Below are 18,408 nucleotides of genomic sequence, written 5' to 3'. Positions count from 1 at the left end.
ACCTGACTTACACAGGTGGTTTATAGCAGGGATGGGAGTGATGTCCAGGTGTCTGAACTCTGTCATTCTAAGCTGTGTGACCTGGAGCAATGTCTTTAACTCAACCTTAGATGTGTCCGCAGTAAGCACTGAGGACTCAAGGCAAAATATTTAAATGATAAACTATTCCGTAAACAAAAGAGCCTGCAGGGCTGGGCCTAGACCCCTACACATGTGCAGCAGATATGCAGCTTGGTCTTCATGCTGGCCCCCGACTCTATTGCCCAACACTGACTACCATTCCCCTACCCGGACTGCCTGGTTGGGCATCAGTGGAAGAGGATGTACTTTGTTCTTCTGAGACCAGATATCCCAGAGGTACCTGGGGTTGTATGGGCACTTCCCTTTTTTTGAAGAGGGTGAAGATGTAATGGGGAGAGGGATTTGTGGGGGTAGGTCTGGGAGAAGAAGAGGGAGGGGGCTGTGATATGGATATGAAGTGAATAAAAATAAATTATTGAAAGAAAACCTACTTGGTAATCAATGTGAGGACAACCAGTTATCCACTTTGGTGATCACAAAACTCTTGTGTATTTTCATCTCATTTATTAAAATTTCAAAATAAATACAGGATTAAAATATGAATGAAAAGGAAGGAAACAGACAGACAGACAGACAGAAACAGAGAGAACCAAAGATATCCATATCTGTAATGTTGGAATGAGGGCCATGCTAAGGAAAATCTGAGTATCTTTCTGAGATACAATGAATATAGCTCACTTGTTAAGAGCAGATCTATAGGCAAAAAAATGATGTATTAATTTTTAAAATAATACTCCAGATGACATGAGAGTGTGAGCAGGTACCAAAGAGGGGTGACCTTATCTTACAATACAAGTTTGTCTTGTGAGAAATCATTCCTACCAGGCAGTGGTGGCACATGCCTTTAATCCCAGCACTTGGGAAGCAGAGGCAGGTGAATCTCTGTGGGTTCGAGGCCAGCCTGGTCTACAGAATGAGTTCCAGGACAGCCAAGGCTACTCAGAGAAACTCTGTCTTGAAGAAAAAGAAAGAAACCATTCAAGCCACCCACAGGATTTCAGGATAAAGGATTCGTTCATAAAGGGAATCGTTATAAAGGACACTTTGGCAGCTCTAGAGCTAACATGATATGAGGTATTAGTGTTGTCTGAAGACAGGGTCAAGGTGAGAAACACTTGCTGCATTTCCCCATCCTGTCCTCACGTCCTGATCAGGACATGACAAGAATTCAATAAAGCCCTTAATCCAGCTAAAGCCAGTTCACCTAGGCTCCCTACCCACACACAGAAGGGGGGGGTTCTGCCTGGGCTAGAGAGACAAGAGGGAGAAGCCAGCATGATGACTACTGGGTGAGTCAATCCTCTGGATGCTGGAGCTGGCACCATCTTCCAGTACCCACACATCCCTGAAAGAAAGGACTGCCCTGTGTGACCTTGAGCCTAGAGGTCCCCAAGACCAGAGCAAAAACAGAGGCCAGCCAACCAAACATTTTCCTGCTGCATGCATGTGAACATACACATGTTCAGGATTTCTCATTTTATGCTTTCTATGGTTGGCAGTAGCTAATGACTTGGATGGGCTTGGTTTTGAAACACTTGCTACATATACAACAGAATCCCAGTAACTGTCCTGGGGGAGCAATCAATAGTGCCTGCCCTTGCATCATAGAGATGTGTCTGCTCCCAGAGTGTCAACAGACAGCATGGTCCCAATGTCCCGCCTCGCCCTGGTACCTGGTTGTCACACTACAGCATGGAAGGGTCCTTGCAGAGATAGCTGAATGAGGAACTAAGATGTAGGTTGTCTAGAGACTTCAATAGACCCCAAGTAAGCACAGGTCCTTCTGAGACACAGACAGGCACCTATGTCTGTGCTAAGCATGCAGCACCTCTAGAAATGGGAACCACTACTGTCATGCCCAAGCCTCTATCAGTCATGTCCAGCCCTCGTCCTGTGAGCTACATGTATCCAAAGATGGCTATGAATGTAATCCAACACAAACTCTCAAGCTTAGATAAAACACTGAGGTGTGTGTGTGTGTACACGCATGTGTGAACACTCATATATGAATGTGTGTGATCATGTGTATATATAGATGTGGGGACCGGAGGCTGACATTGGAGTCTTCCTCAACTGCCCTCCACTTTAGGTTTTGAGACTCGCTAACTGGACCCGGAGCTTGTGGACTAGGCTGGACAGCATGCCCTGCAGGGATCCTTCTAGCTCCGTCATCCCCAGTACAAGGACTACAGGCACGCATAGCCAGACTCTAGTTCTATGTGACTAGTAGGACATCAGACATAGGTCCTTATCATCATACAAAAAGTATGTTTGCTTCAGAATTGGAAGATAATAAATGTGGGCTGTTGGAGGGGAGGGGGACTTCTTTCATTCAGTAAATATTCAATAAATATTTGTTGAATGTTGGCCAGGTTCCAGACTCAGCAGGCACCAGGAGGCACCAGAAGGAAGTGGCTGTGGTGTATATCATGAACATATCTCACAGTTGTATACAGACCTGCACATTCTCCATCCCTTTCCTCCAGGTCAAGAGGAATTTCCTCATCCTACTTAGTCTGTGGGCCCACACAGCCATCATGTGGAGAGTGACATTTTTACAAGGAGTAGATGGCTTATAAGCGCTAGGCAGATGGGGCCTAAGTGTTCCGAGAGCAGGAGAGATGTCAGACTCACCAAAGGACCACAGACTCATCACCACAGGTTGCTCAAGCTGTCTCATTTCTCCACGAGGCTCCATGTGTAAGCACGGATTCCAGAGAAGAGCTTTGGGCTCTTTGTGAACATTCCTGGGTCTCCAGACCCTGGGTCTCCTATCAATGCTGAACAGGAAGACAGCAAGCTTGGCTGTCTTCTGGGATCCAGCCTCAGAGGATGTTCAAGAGCCTGCTAGGCAGCTCTATCAAGCCAGGCTCAGCCCCACCCTCAATATACCAATTAATTGGGCAGAGAGAGTGAAAATAGAGGAAGGCGAGTGATTCAAATTGGCCACATTGGGAAGAAGATCACATGAAGAGCCCCAGTGGCTCCCTGTACCCACTAAGACTACTTTTGGGGTGCTGGTGTGAGGCATAGGCTAAAAGAAGGCAAGCAGTGTGTGTAATTTTAGTCACAGTGCAGTCCTGCTCGTACCAGTCCATTGTTGTCTCAGCTCGGTTCTCCGTTCTCCTCCGTTCTCGGTTCTCGGTTCTCGCCTGTGTGGTCTGACAAACTCTCAGAAGCCTGCTGTGAAGCTTCTTCCTGAAGACCAGCTCACCCTCCAGCTGGCATTGACTTCATGCTTTCCCTTCTCCCAGCAGGAGATTCCTGGGGAAATCCCAACTTCTTGGGAACCAGTGTTTCAATTGTCTGGTAGTGAAAGGACAAATGTTTGCTGTCAGAGCATCTCTGTTCAGCCAGGAGCAATTTCCGGCTCCTTGCTTTTACACCTCTTTTTTTTAAAAAAAAAAAAAAAAAAAAAAAGTTTTAACATTTATCAATCTATTTATTTAGAGTGTGTGTGCCTGCCTGTGTGTGCCTCTGTGTGTATGGGTGTGTGTGTGCATGCACACATGAGCTCACATGCCAAGCTATACGTGTAGGGGTGAAAAAACACCTTGCGGGACTTGTCGGCAGGTTCTGGGAATTGAACCCAAGTGTCAGTCTCAGGTGACAAGTGCCCTTACCTGGTGAACCATCTCACCAGCCCCACATCTCAACCTTGAGGGATTTGGTGTGAAACTCCCTAAAACACATCTGTGTCTGAAACATCAGAGTACAAGCAGGAACCAATGTTAGAAGACAGTGTCAGGTGACCATGTGTAAGAATGATTTCTCTATGACCCCTTATGTAAGAACCTTTTCTCCATGACCCCTGTACTGGCTAGTTTTGTGTCAACTTGACACAGCTGGGTTATCACAGAGAAAGGAGCTTCAGTTGGGGAAATGCCTCCAAGAGATCCAGCTGTAAGGCATTTTCTCAATTAGTGATCAAGAGGGGGAGGCCCCTTGTGGGTGGTGCCATCTCTGGGCTGGTAGTCTTGGGTTCTATAAGAGAGCAAGCTGAGCAAGCCAGGGGAAGCATGCCAGTAAAGAACATCCCTCCATGGCCTCTGCATCAGCTCCTGCTTCCTGACCTGCTTGAGTTCCAGTCCTGACATCCTTTGGTGATTAACAGCAATGTGGAAAATATAAGCCGAATAAACCCTTTCCTCCCCAACTTGCTTCTTGGTCATGATGTTTGTGCAGGAATAGAAACCCTGACTAAGACAACCCCTTATGTAAGAACCATTTCTCCATGACCCCTTGTGTAAGAACCATTTTTTCCATGAACCCTTTTCTTCGGGAAGAACTGGCACAGGTTGCTTGGTTTTTGTTGTTGTCTCTGAGATGGAGTCTTGTCATGAAGCACAGGCTGGCCTCAAACCTACTGTTCTCCTACATCAGGCTCCCAGCTGCTGGAGTTAGAAGGAGGTGTCAGCACGCCCAGTGCTGCTTTGATGCAGAAAGTTTCCTGCCGTGTCTCTCAACAGTTTTCTAATGCTGACTATATGTCTTGTGCTTTATCTGTCTCTTGTCATCAGAATGAGGTCAGTTCTGGTCAGTCTGATCTTACCTGATGGTGTGTGTGTGTGTTTGTGTATGTGCTGAAAGATGACAAGGAGTTAGTGCCAATAAACTGTCCAGTATTAAGAATTATAGATGGGATGGCTTTTCAGTTAAGCCTCCCCAGAGTCCATTCTTGCACTTTAATATATTAAACTTTTATTAGAATAAATGTAATAATTTTACAATGTTATATTATAAAACAATATAAAATATTACAAAATAATAAATATGATAAACTGCTGTATTCGTATATTATCATATAATAGCTCTACAAACTTTACACAGTGCATAAAACTCAATGTGAAAATTTCTATGCATTTCTAGTCATAGGGTTAAACATACTAAAGTCACCTAAAAATCATTGTTTATAAAGTGGTCATTTAGAAAACTTTCTATTGACCCTTAAAGGAACCTTGACTCTATTAGGATATAATCAGTAGGAAAGAAATAATTAGTATAACATAAAACCTGGATAACTAAACTAGATACTAAAACATCTAATCTGATATATTATTTACAATACCATCTCTCTACAGTGAACTAATGTTGAACAATACCTATTATCCCAGTAGCAAAGTTAGCCCTTCTCAATACTGACAAATGTATGTATGTATGTATGTCATGTGGGGCAAAGCCTAGAAACCATTAAAGTGTCTCTAGAAATAAGCCTTTCTTAAAATTCATCCTTGAAATTTAAGTTTGCCTTTAAAAGGCAATTTAAAAATTTTTTCTGAGCCTTAACAAAAGCATAATTTAACAATGTAGTTGTCCTTTAGATTTAAGATATGAGTTACATATTTTGTAATTTCTATAACAAAATTTTTCTCAGCTTTAGTTTCCAAAATTAATATTGAAAGTACCAGACACAAACCATTTAACTAATAACCTAAAAATTAACATTTCAATTAGTGAACATTTTTTACTTAGGCCTGACTGAGATGTTTATTTATATAAATAAATATATATAATACATATTAGATATTATACAAATTAAATATATATAAATATGCCATGCATATTATATGTGTTACATAATTATGTGATATATTATGTTATATAATATATAACATACACATACTATATGATATACATAACATATTTTATATATAATTATATGTAACATATATATAAAATGCATAAGCAATAGTTTCTGTATACTATGTTGCTCCCAAACTGTCTCCCAAACACTTATACTCATGCATAAATAATTCATTTTAAATTATATTTGCAGTAATGGTGCTTTTGCCTTGTACTAAGTTCAGAGAAATTTTAAATGATGTTGTTATCAGAGGTCCGTTATTTAGTTACTTTCAGGAAAATGAGGGATAGATTGAAGGGTTTTTTTCCCCATGCTCTTTTAGAAACAAAATGACACAAAACAGTCACATTAAACCATCACACGTTCATAAAAGCCTCATCAACTAGCTGTCCCCTAGGGATCACCAAAGCATCCCCGACTTCATGTTATCCACGGCCACACAAGTCACCACAGAGGTTCCCTCAGCTTGGTTTCCTGTCTCAAAGGCTCAACAAAACCCCTGTGGCTCAGCGTGGGCCCCAAAAGACCAACACCATTTAACTTTCCCTGCCATGCAAGGTGACCAAATAGTTCAACCTAACTCCAAATTACTTCAAAAATCTTGCAAATTGATAAAGTCAGTCATGTGAACATTGCAATGCCCTCATAGTTCAACAGAACCCCAGTGGCTCAGAATAAAACAAAAGACAAAGACAGTCGCCAAATGACAGTCGTCAAATTGACTCAAAGTGAACAGCAGCTCAACAGAGTCCTGCACTAAAAGGATGAAGTGCTCAGAGTGCCCCGCCCACCACAGAGACTCACCAAGACCAGATGGGTCTGAGACCCAGCCCGTGACCCCACCCCTGCCTCGCCAGGCGTTGGCTGGGTGGTAGAATGAAAGATCTCACCACTGTGGGAACTTTCCGTCTTTTCTGTCTATTCGGGTCAACTTGCTACAAGTGACTGACACCCAAAATGTGACCCCTCTCCCAGCTGGCTCACCAAAATTCGTATGGGCATTGATAGCCTCAGAGAACGGACCCTGGAAGCCCAACAAGCTAAACTCAGCCTCGCATCCTCGCTACACCGATGAGACAGACAAGTAGTGGTGAGATGCAGAGAAAAGAGAGTTGTTTAATGTGGCCCCCTTGGGAAGAGGAGTAAATGAAGAATTCAGTGTCCTGCTAGCCCCAAAGCCCGTTCCCAAGTCCATCTTGAGCAATCTGTAGTGAAGTTCAGGTTTCAATAAGGGGAGGTTTAAATCCTGGTGAGGGTGTGGTCCACCCCATCCTTTGCATCAATGTCTGGGCTCTAGATGTGCCCACAGGTGCTCTGAGAATTGTTTGAAATGTCTTCTGAGAGACAAATTCCTCCTCTAGCTAAACACAGGCTTCCTCCTTCCCCTTGTCCCATTGTGAGATTCCTGGAATAATTCTAACTTCATGGGATCGTTGTTTCAACAATCTAATAACCCCAGGAGGGGCACACGTGTTTATATTCCCTTCCATCCAAGTGTGTACATGGAGAAATGTCAGCACACCCGTCCCCTGGTCTGCAGAGGGCAGGCCCAAGCCTGGGGACAAGAATGACACCTCAGATGTGCACAGACATAGCTTAGAAGCCCAGGTAGTGATGTGGGGGCAAGCATCTGTGTTCTATGCCTGGGGAGTTTGTTTTTTTTGTTTGTTTGTTTAAGAAGCATTACTGTTGTGGGAAAACTAGTTTCCATGACCACTCATTCCTGGAGTTTTACCCTCAAAACCCCCAGTCATAAAAGCATCACTACACATAAGAATCGCCTATTAAACCCGATGCAGGACATAGACCAAATTACAGTGAAGGCTCTCATTGGCCAAAGCATGTAATGACCTTCTTCCCATCAGTAAGGGAAGCAGGAGAATGTCTACAGTGAGTAGAGACATTCCCAGTGCTGCAAACCTCATGAGTTCGTGACGGTTCTGAAAACAGCAACAACAGGAGTCACCACTGGGGATGCCGAGCTCTTACCTTTGTGAAAACTGGTAAACAGAGAGGCACAGCTGCTGAGAAGTACTGGAGCCCATAGGACAGAAGAAGGAGGATAGAAACCAGCCTCGCTTTACACCTGTGCAATGGAGCAATTGCACACAAAGGATGCCTTGGGCACTGTAACCAATAGGAACCGCTGATGTGCTAGCACAGGGCTTCTGGCAAATGGGCCAGACCACAGGCAAGACACAGGACCCATGCCAGGCCCAGAGCCAAGACAAGAGTCAAGGCATGCTCAAACACAAAATAGGACATAGCTGCCCTGAGGTAGGAAGCTGCTGACCAGACATCTGGGACACACACACACACACACACACACACCTGTTCCATTGCCATGTTTACAGAGAAAGCACCTTCTTAGACCCCCACAATGCATGGTGGGAAAAGCAGATATAGAACTGGGCAAGAACACCTTCTGCCAACATTCCAGTTCGGCTATGGCCAGGTACCTGTTTATTCTCAGGGAAGCCAGAGAGAGCAGCCAGCAGCCTTCTTGCCTGGCAGGGCTCTATAGCAGTACAGAGACTCCCACAGTTTTTTCAGCACAAACACATCTGATCCTAGAGACCACTCCCTCAAGATATAAAGGCCAAACCCACAGTGTCAAACAAATGTAAATCTTTACTATTGTCCTCCTCCTTGGTTAATGCCACTCTCTTTCCTTATATAATATCCTGAAGCGTCAGAGGTGCCAACTGCTCTTGAACTTGCAGCCCCTCTGTTAGTTTATCCAAGGTCAGAGACAGAAGCAAGAAGCCAAAATCTGTGACCTCCTTAGTCAGGATTCAGCTCTTGATTTTGCAGCCCTGGCAGACAAACATAACCGCCCCCCCCCTCACACACACACACACACACACACACACACACACACACACACACACACACACTGTCCAGGATGGCCTAATGCCAGCCTTGCTGAGTCAGGATAGCACGTGGTAGGGCTGGCAGGTGGCCAAGGGCAGGCTGAGGTGCCCTCCTGAGCCAGCCAGCGAGGGAGGCAGTACCAGGGCACTGGCTGTCGGAGGTAACGTGTGAGTGGGAGCCCTGGGGAAGTCAAGGTCGCCAAGATCCATCGTGTAGCCTCTCCAGCATGTCCCTGATATCAAAGCCCCTCTGACAAACCTTGCTCAGTAACAGAGAAAAGCCAAGCACAGTGACTCCGGGAAATAGGGAACTGATTTCTCAGTATCTTTTCAAGGTTGCCAATCCCACATGGTCATCCTGACCCAGTCCTTCATGTCTTGCTCCTCTCCCATTTTTAGGGACAGTTCTCAGTAGTGCTGGAGGCTGTGAGCATCTGGCTCATAGTAGAGGAGTTGGGTGAGCCTGTGGCTCAGCCTTCAGTCCGCAGCTCCCATCCCTTCCAGTCTGTAAGAACTAGGTAGTGGCCATAACTTCCTGCAGCAGGAAGAAGGGACAGGTGCCAGGTCTAGCTCAAACCACGATTATATCCAAGTTGCCTGTCACACTCCCCGATGGTAAAGGCTGACTGTTCAAGGACCAAGAAGGTTGGTGGGCAGGTTCTATTACTGGGCGGATCTGCGTCTACTGAGTCCCCATGATCATAATATCATTCCTGTTTCCTTCATTTTATAAATTGTAGGAGTCAGGAGGTGACAAGGGACATTCTGCCTCTGAAGGACACCAGGATACTGTAGCCACCTTTCTCTTAGAGCCAGACCTGGGTAGCATGCTCCATCCAGGGCGGAGGATAAGCAGGCTTGGAAGAGATGGGAGTCAGGCTCTCCGTCTTCCCTGCCTGGAGATGAGAGTTCTGTGCTCTGCGGGGTGATGATGGGGGTGGCTTGGCTGGCTTACCCTAAGAACGTGACCAAATTAACTTATCAAGCTAGATTTTGGACACAGCCTTTTGCATGCCTGCCCTTAGCTTCCAATAGCAGTTTTTAACAGGAATCCCTGATTCTCCTTGAAGATCGAATGCAGCTCAGGGACCACTTGGGGAGAAGAGTGGTCTCCAGTGGTATTTCCACGCGTACCTGTATGGAATTCACCAAGCATATCAGCACATTTTGAAATTTGTATATCAAGAATTCGAGGTTGGGTTTGGAGAGATGGTTCAGTGGCTAACAGCTTTTCTGGAAGACCCTGTTCTGATTCTCAGCTCCCACATTGGGCCTTATGACCAATTCCTGGGTGTTTGATGCCCTCTTCTGACTTCCATGAGCACCAAACACACACATGATACACAGACAAATATGCAGAAACAAAACAAAACAAAACAAAAAAACACCTATACACATAAAATAAAATTTAAAAACAGAATTTGTAGATAAGGAATAAAACATGAAAATAGCATCTTCATGCCAGGAAATAAAAGTTCTTTCACAAAGGATGCAGTGCTCATCCAACATTATGAAAAGTTCCCCAGAAGTCTGTGTGACAGGGACAATGGCCTTTTAGGTAGTGACACCCTTGTCTGACTGGGAAATCAGGTACAGCCCTGTCCCAGCCCCACCAGGATGTTTGTCTCCTGGCCGGTGTCCTCGTTCACCTTGATACTTGCTATAACTACTTGCTAACTTTCAGTTACACATTAATCCACAGATCTTTTCCAGTAAAGAGTCGCTTAATGTTTGCTCTCAGGAATAAGTAATCTTACAGGCCATGTCTCTATACATCCAATGTCACTGAAGGACAAGAACCCCCTTTGTGCCTAGCCAAGTGATCTGGGTCTCATATTCCTTTTTTGAATCTGGAGAACAACCATTCATCCCGTAACTCACCTCTGGAACGAGTTCTGTCTGTTTTCTGCCTCCTTCATTATCCAGCAAGTTGATAATTCTTCCACACCTGCTGTGTGCTTGAGAGCCAAGTTGAGGATCATAAACCTTTTGTCCCTGAGAAGGAAAAGCAGACCAAGAGTACAGCAGTTCCAGGGCGATAGCGCCCAGAGGACCATCCAGACCCATCCTAGCCAACCCCAGGAAACACGGTTAAGGACCTCATCTTTGAAGCAAGCAAGGTGAGGACCCATCATACCCATGAGTCCTTCCTAGCTCTGCCAGTCTCTTCAGGCTGAGACCTCACAGCAGGGTCCTTCCCAATGTATTTAAAGTGACCACATACCAGGATAAGATGGCATTGACCCAATAGAACTGTTGCTTTAGGAAGAGGAGAGACAGGTGCAGACTCACCTGGAGAGAACGCATACAAAAAGAGGCAGAGACCAAGTGTGAGACTAGGAACACAGAGGCACACAGATGGTGGATGGATGGAGATGGAGAGACAGAAAGGACCTCCTAGAGTCGTGGATTTTCTTGACTTTAGGCTTTGGGGCTACGGAACTGACAACAAATTTCGACTGTTTAAATATCCCCTACTAAATGTATCACTTGGCTATTCCAGAGCATTGGCATACCCAGAGCCTGTGTCCTTGAGGGTACAGGTCTAGCAAGCAGAGCAGGGCTGCCCTTGGGCAGTCTAGAGTTGACTGCCCATTCTAGAAGGAAGAAAAAAAAAGCCCACTGCTACACCAAAGTAGCTGTGTCAGTTCTAAAGATGTGTAGAGTTTCTGTAAATACCTTGGATACTCTCCAAATAGTATCTGTAGACCTCTTCCGGCTCTGCGTGGAGCCAGGTTCCTTTTTCCAAACCAACGGATGCAAAGCTCATCACTTTGGTTTAACATGAGACGTCAGCAAACCACGGCCTCTACCAGGAGATGTCCACTACAGTCGAACCGCTTTCCTTACAGCTGCTCTGTGTACATTTTCCCGGGATCCATAACCCATGGCTTGATCCCTGTGGGCACTGGCTCTACTGGGCAGCGTGGCTTAGTCACTGCAGACTCAATTCAAGCCAGGATGGCCTCCAGCTGGCCGTGAAGGGCATTTCAGACTCAGCACAGCTCCACACAATGCCTGTGCTGGCTGCCCCGAGTCCTTCCCCAAAGGACAGATGACATGACATAGGCAGAGAAGACCAAGGCCTGACCACATGGCCTGTGGATGCCCCTTTCTTTCAGATCACAAGGGCAGAGCTGAGCACCGCTGCCAGCCTTCCCTTCCCGGACAGAGGGAGATCTCTGGGTCAGAGCCTGGGTGTGTTCTTTGTAATTCTGTCCTGTATTCCTGTTATGCAAGCTGTAGATAAAAAGCTGGCTTTTAGGCCATCAATCTATTCAGGGACACCTTCACCTGACCTCCTGTCCCACAGATTCACAAGTGACCTTGATCACCAGGTTAGAGTTCAGAATCCCTACTCCATAATGCTTTTGCCAAAAATGGCCTCCAAATCTCACCATGGGAGCAACATGGCACACCTGATCTTCTCCACAAATCATCTTCTTTCCTACATGGTGAGTCTTTAAAGATCTCTGAGGTCCACTGCAGCAGGAGAGCAGTGCAGTCTCTACCAGGTGCAGTCTCCACCAGCTGCAGTCTCCACCAGCTGCAGTCTCCACCAGGTGCTCTCTTCACCAGGTGCACTCTCTGCCAGGTGCTCTCTCCACCAGGTGCACTCTCCACCATCTCCATCTCTCCATCGTTCCTAGGCCTCTTCAGCCCAAGATCAGACATTCCAGCCACCTCAGCCCTAGAAAGCTGTGGGCCTCTCCCTTGAGTCTCTATGAGATACTCTGAGCTTGGGCCCTCTGCTTCTATTGTGGCTAACATGCCCTCGTTTCTCTCAACATCTCTTTCTGCAGGAAACATCAAAGCTTACGGCTGAGCTGCCTGGGTCTTTTTAAATCATGCTCATTAGAATGAAATACTTGGTCATTATAAAAAGAATTCAGAGGTAAGCATGTGAAAGGTCCTAAAAGTCCAGTTCCTTCCCCCTGGTAATGTGGGTGCAGGAGGTCTTATTAGCCCTGTGACATAGTGTATGGGAGTCAGAGCTCTAATCCCCAAAGGACCAGCCAAGACAACTTGTTTCTGCCCCTTGCCTGTGGGGCCCCACACAGAGCTCCTTCCATATCCGCAGGGGCTACTTTTCCTGTACTGGGCTCCTGCCTCGAGGGCAGGTACACTAGTCTGAACTCTCCCTTGCTCTCAGCTGTAATCAGCGTTTCTGTGTTGGAGGTACAACCCTGGGTAAGTCTCTCAGGCAGCTCTGGGCAGGAACACCTGACTTTGAGGAACTTCAACAGGGTGGGCCACACATCCTGAGCTATCAGATGTGTGCCCTTCTTACCTAGACTGAGCCTCTCCCTGCCTGCTGCTATCCACCCATTCTGCCTGCTGCTCTGCCTTGGCCTCAGCCAGTCTGTGTTTGAATTCTGTTCCTCTGCTGAGGCCACCTAAAGCACAATTATTTTCATAAACCCTCTCCCCAAATATTTACAATATTTTGATGAAGCGACCAACACAAGGAGACACCGTTTATTATGTCCACATCCACTGACTCCATTCTTCCAAACTCTGTAGAAAAGGAGACCTGGGCCTTTATTCATTACATATTTGCTTCATCCTTGGTCAGGGCTTCAGACCTGCTAGTCTTAGAGGAGGCCCACCCTCCTTTAACCTCTGAGACACAGAGCTCCTGAGGTTCCTGCTTTCTTAGGATGCTTGGACCACTGATGTAAATTATCACAGACCACATGGCTCACATGTCACTTCTCATGGTGCTTGGGCCTTGAAGTCCAGGATCAGAAAGTCAGGAGATCGGGTCTGGAGGCTTCCTAGAACATCTGAGTCTGGTTAAGAGGCTACCTGGTTCAGAGCAGGAACTTTTTTGGTATGTCCGCATGTGATGGGGGAGTTTCAAGTTTCCTGATTCTTCTTCTATGACATCGATCCCATCAGGGACTCTACCCTCATGACTTACACTTACCCCAACTTGTTACCCTGGTTGGCCCCACTGATTGGCACCATCGGTTTGGGTAAGGATTGAATATAAGCATTTATTTGAAGGACACAAGTATTCATTGCACAGCATTATTTTGATGTTATTTTGATGCTATTCAATAAGGGCATTTTCCAGGGCAGACCAGTTATCATGGTTATCATAGACCCTCCCCCAATAGAGAGCTGCCGGTCTTTTTCTAGCCCAGAGGCAGCCTAGAATTGGGACCCAATTGTGCTGATGGTGAAGAGTCCCTAGCTGCAGCAGGACTGGGGAGTGGGCACAATGTCTCCCATCATTGCACATCAAGGAGTTCATATTTGCCATCTCCTTTAACAGACTGCACCCTAAGCAAGGACATGCCTTACAGCTTTCTTCATGTAAGGAAATTTGGGTATGAATAGGGAAAATGGCTTTTAAAAGTTTAAAACAGTTCCTACTAGAGCCAGGACACCCCCATCTCCAGCTCGGTCTTTGTGTTGTCAAGCACACAAATGATTACAGCCTAATCATTGCTTGCACACAAGCAGACAGAAGGAAGCAGGAGATTCCCTACCCACTGGGGATAAGCCTTGTAAAGTGGAAGTTTCTGGTTGTGTCACATGATGCAGACTCATGTGGTGTTTTGCTGGGGCAAGACCCATGGGAGATCATGTGGTGTTTGGAGAGAGTATAAGTAGGACTCAACGGCCAGTGACACGGGGACAGGGCGCTTCCATAGCTGGCTTTGCCATGCTTCGTAGGTCTCTCATCTTTGCTGATCTTCACTGCTTCACTGAGAGAAGCATGGCAGAGAACTCCTGGTGTCCTGGCTGATTCAGCGGAGGCCTGGCAGTTTCTGCTGGATCGTGCTACCACTGCAGATTGTGTTCGGTATCCTGACACTACTGAACTGGTCTGCTGGTGTCCTGACAGAGATTGGAATCACCCCCAAAGAACCACTTCTAAACAGGTCCACACCCCCTTGTCCTAGTAACCATCATTTCTCCCCTACCTTTGTATGGTGGGCTAGAAAGCACTTGGGAACCCTTATTAAAAGTAGGTGTTAAAAAAATCTAAGCCTGCAACTCTGCGGGTCTGCTTTGTACCTTAAGAAATCTACTTGTTAGGGACCTGCCGAGATGGCTCAGCAGTTAAGAGCACTGTCTGCTCTTTCTGAGAACCGAGGTCCAGTTCCCAATACCCACATGGCAGTTTATAACTATCTGTAATTCCAGTTCCCTAAGATCTAATGCTCTCTTCTGGCCTCCCTGGGCACCAGACATGCATGTGATGCAGAGATGCACATGCAGACAAAACACCCATGCACATTAAAATAAAATGAAATTATATTTTAAAATTACTTTTAAAATCTACTGGTTAGTAAAACACTAAATTAATTTTATAGTGGGCTGAGAAATGTTTTTCATTAAAACATGACCGTGTTGGGGGGGGAGGGGGTAACTCAGAGGTTAAGAGTCAAGACCTTTGCTCTTCCAGAGGTCCTGATTTCAATTTCCCAGAAACCATATGATGGTTCACAACCATGTGTAATGGGATCTCATGCCCTCTTCTGGTGTGTCTGAAGAGAGTGTACTTACATAAAACAAATAAATAAATCTTAAATAAAACCCATGACTGGAGATTGTTTGCCTCTAGACAAGAGACAATATCAGGGTCTAGAGCTGCCTTTAAATAATTAACAGTAGACAGTCACAGGAAAGGACCACGGTTCAATTCCCCACAGTCTCACAGCATCTTGCAGGCAGCTCACAGGCATCTTTAGCTCCAGCTCCTAGACATTTCAGTAGCTGGCGTCCGTGGCCACCAAGCACACAAGCAGGCAAAATACTCACATACATAAAAAATTAACTCTTTAAAATCCATGCTAGGCATGGTGGCACACACCTGCAGTGCCAGAACTGGAGCAACAAAGGAGGGTCAGGGGTTTAGGTCTGGGGAAACAGCTCAGCAAAGTCTTCGCTGGGCAAGCATGAAGACTCGAGTTTGATCCCCCAAACCTATTAAAAAGTGGGGTATGTTTGTTTGTTGTTTTGTGTTTTTAATCCAGGCATGAAGTCAGATGCTTTTCATTCCGGCTCTAAAGAGGTGAAGATCGGGAGATCTCTGGGCTTGCAGGCCTGCTCAGCTATTGGAAAATAAAAGACCCAGTCTCAGCAGGGCGTGGTGGCACACGCCTTTAATCCCAGCACTCGGGAGGCAGAGGCAGGCAGATTTCTGAGTTCGAGGCCAGCCTGGTCTACAAAGTGAGTTCCAGGACAGCCAGGGCTATACAGAGAAACCCTGTCTCAGAAAAAAAATAAATAAATAAAAAACAGTCTCAACAAGTTAGACTGCTCCTGAAGAGGTTGACTTCTGGCTTACACACACACACACACACACACACACACACACACACACACACGAAACAGGGTGGAGGTTTTCGAGGTTAGCCTGAACTGCATAATAAAACCCTGTGCTAGAACTAAAACCCACTGAAACAGGATGAAGCACCCAGGAACAAGCCTTGCTGAATACACACCATGTCTGACAGTGAGCATTGTGAAATGTTGCTGAGATAATAATAATATATTAATAATAATGTAATAAATAAACGATGCTGACCACATCTACAGATCAGGAGATGGGAGACTGAAAAATGTTTTCTCTCCAGAAACAATTTATAGATTCAATGTCATCTTAATTAAAATTCAACATATCTTTTTAGAAGAGCTGTCCTAAAAATTCATATGCAAATGAGAAAACAGACTAAACTAACAGTTTTGAGGAAGGAGGGAACATTTAAATATACTACCTGGCTTCAATTATTATCATAAAGAAGTGTGGTATTAGTCAACTGTGGTGCACACCTTTAATCCTAGCTCTCAGGAGGCAGAAGCAGGTAGATTTCTAAGTTGAAGGACAGCCTGGTCTACAGAAGTGAGTTCCAGGACATCAAGGGCTACACAGAGGAAGAAGAGGAAGAGGAGGAGGAGGAGGAAGAGGAGGAGGAGGAAGAAGAAGAAGAATGGTACTAACTTTAAAGGAAAATAAATAAATAGAACTAAATTGAATAGAACAGACAATGAACAAACACACATGTAAAATCAGTGGGTTACTGGTGACACTAAGACAAGTCACTAGATGTAGAATAGTCCTCAGTAAACAATTTTGGGACAACTGTTCCATTAACACACACACACACACACACACACACACACACACTGAAATCTACACCTCAACCATCTATTCAGAATGCTGCATAATGGGTCAACACTATTGATAACTAAATGACTATTCACCTGGATAAAGTCTCACTAATTTAAAATAGATCATGTTCCTAAACACAAAACTTACTTTTGCAATAATTTCTAGGATAAAACCTTTCTGATATTGGACAAATGTAATAGAAGCGTAAAAGGGGGAGCCAGTAATCTCAAACTTAAGATGCCTGCTTTTTTGAAAACACAGGTGTGGGCTGGAAATAAATATTTACAAACCACACATCTGATAAGGACCTTTTATCTGGACTATTTAAAGAATTCTTGAAACACACAAACATCTCAAACAGGAAGGAAAGAGGGAGGGAGGAAGGGAGGAAATTTAAACACACATTTCATCAGAGAAGCTATGTGGATGCACAAGGCACACTACAATTTTAAACAATAAGAAGGAGAAAGAGAGATTCCTACAGGTTATACACACACACACACATGCACACACATACACACACATGCACACACACACTAAACAAACACAATGTTTAAAAACCTTCAAGCTGCCCCTTCTGCTGCTGCCTGCATGCGCCATCAGTGCGGACCTGGTGCCTCTTTTGTGAAGTGGCAGCTGAGGAGACAATGGTGCTCACCATGGCTGACAAGAAACTTGAGGAAGGATTCTGATTTGATGGACAACCAGTCAATGAAATGGACACACCTGCACAGCTGGAAATGGAGGATGAAGATACGATTGGTGTTTTCCAACAGCAGACAGGAGGTGTCTACTAAAAAGGGAACCTGCTACTTTCCTCCTGAATTTTGTTGTAGACCAAATGCCACAGGAGCCACGCGGGAGCCACAGGAGCCACAGGAACTCTCACTCTCAACTAGAAAGCTGAGATTTGGTTCTGCCACATCCTGGCTACTACGGTACAGCTTTCTCTAGTCCTTCATTTCCCTGTCCCCATTTCTTTATTGCACATAAAGTAACTGGTATGTGTACACAAGCATATTGCTTTTTTTTTTCTTTTTTAAACAATGTGGCCAATGTTGTTTGGTTGACATCAGATGGGGCTGGTCTGGGGGACGGTACTGGTTCTGTGAAAACACCCCCTTTCTCCATCAGTGACTTGCTCATTCCACTCCTTATGGTGCAGTAATTTATTGTCTTTTCATCATTTTAACAAAAGAACCCAATGACGTAAAATCTTTGTATACCTTGTTTGATGGGAGAATTTTAATGTTTTTTCATCTACCATTGTAAAACCAAGGACACTTTTATAATTTTTTTGCACATAGTTGTTACAAGCAGGGCAATCTGTCTTTAAGTAGGGGTAAATTACTCATGGACAGAATCATTCCTTCAAGTCAATCCTCTTGTTTAAATAAAGTTTTTCTTAAAATAAAAAGAGAGTTCGAGAGAAATGAATCCATATCGGCATGTGATAATTTATGCATAAGTGGTCCATAAGTGTTCACAGCCTATTGTCTGATTTAAAAAAATAAAACAACTTGGGCTGGAGAGATGGTTTAGTGGTTAAGAGCACTGACTGCTCTTCCAGATCACAAGCATCTGTAATGGGATCTGATGCCCTCTTCTGGTGTGTCTGAATACAGCTATAGTGTACTCATACCCATAAAATAAAGAAATAAATCTTTAAAAAAAAGTCCTCAATGTTCTTCAATAAGTATATCCATGTAACAGAATATAGTGAGCAAAAATGAAAATAT

General features: G+C 44.9%; 1 long non-coding RNA gene across 2 annotated transcripts; it reads right to left on the bottom strand.

Moving 5' to 3' along the window:
• Positions 1–1,015: 1,015 nt before the first annotated feature.
• On the bottom strand, positions 1,016–11,651 carry LOC115062581. 2 transcript variants are annotated; one of them, XR_003842517.1, is made up of 3 exons: positions 11,218–11,651; positions 10,420–10,533; positions 1,016–3,387 (listed from the first exon to the last, which is right to left on the bottom strand). It is a non-coding gene; the product is annotated as an uncharacterized LOC115062581 (long non-coding RNA). The 2 variants fall into 2 exon arrangements; XR_003842516.1 differs by lacking the exon at positions 1,016–3,387 and adding an exon at positions 5,798–9,672.
• Positions 11,652–18,408: the final 6,757 nt, after the last annotated feature.

The sequence above is a fragment of the Mus pahari genome, chromosome 19 (assembly GCF_900095145.1).
Source record: "Mus pahari chromosome 19, PAHARI_EIJ_v1.1, whole genome shotgun sequence".
NCBI classification, from domain to species: domain Eukaryota; kingdom Metazoa; phylum Chordata; class Mammalia; order Rodentia; family Muridae; genus Mus; species Mus pahari.
This window is presented reverse-complemented; position numbering and strand designations above follow the sequence as displayed.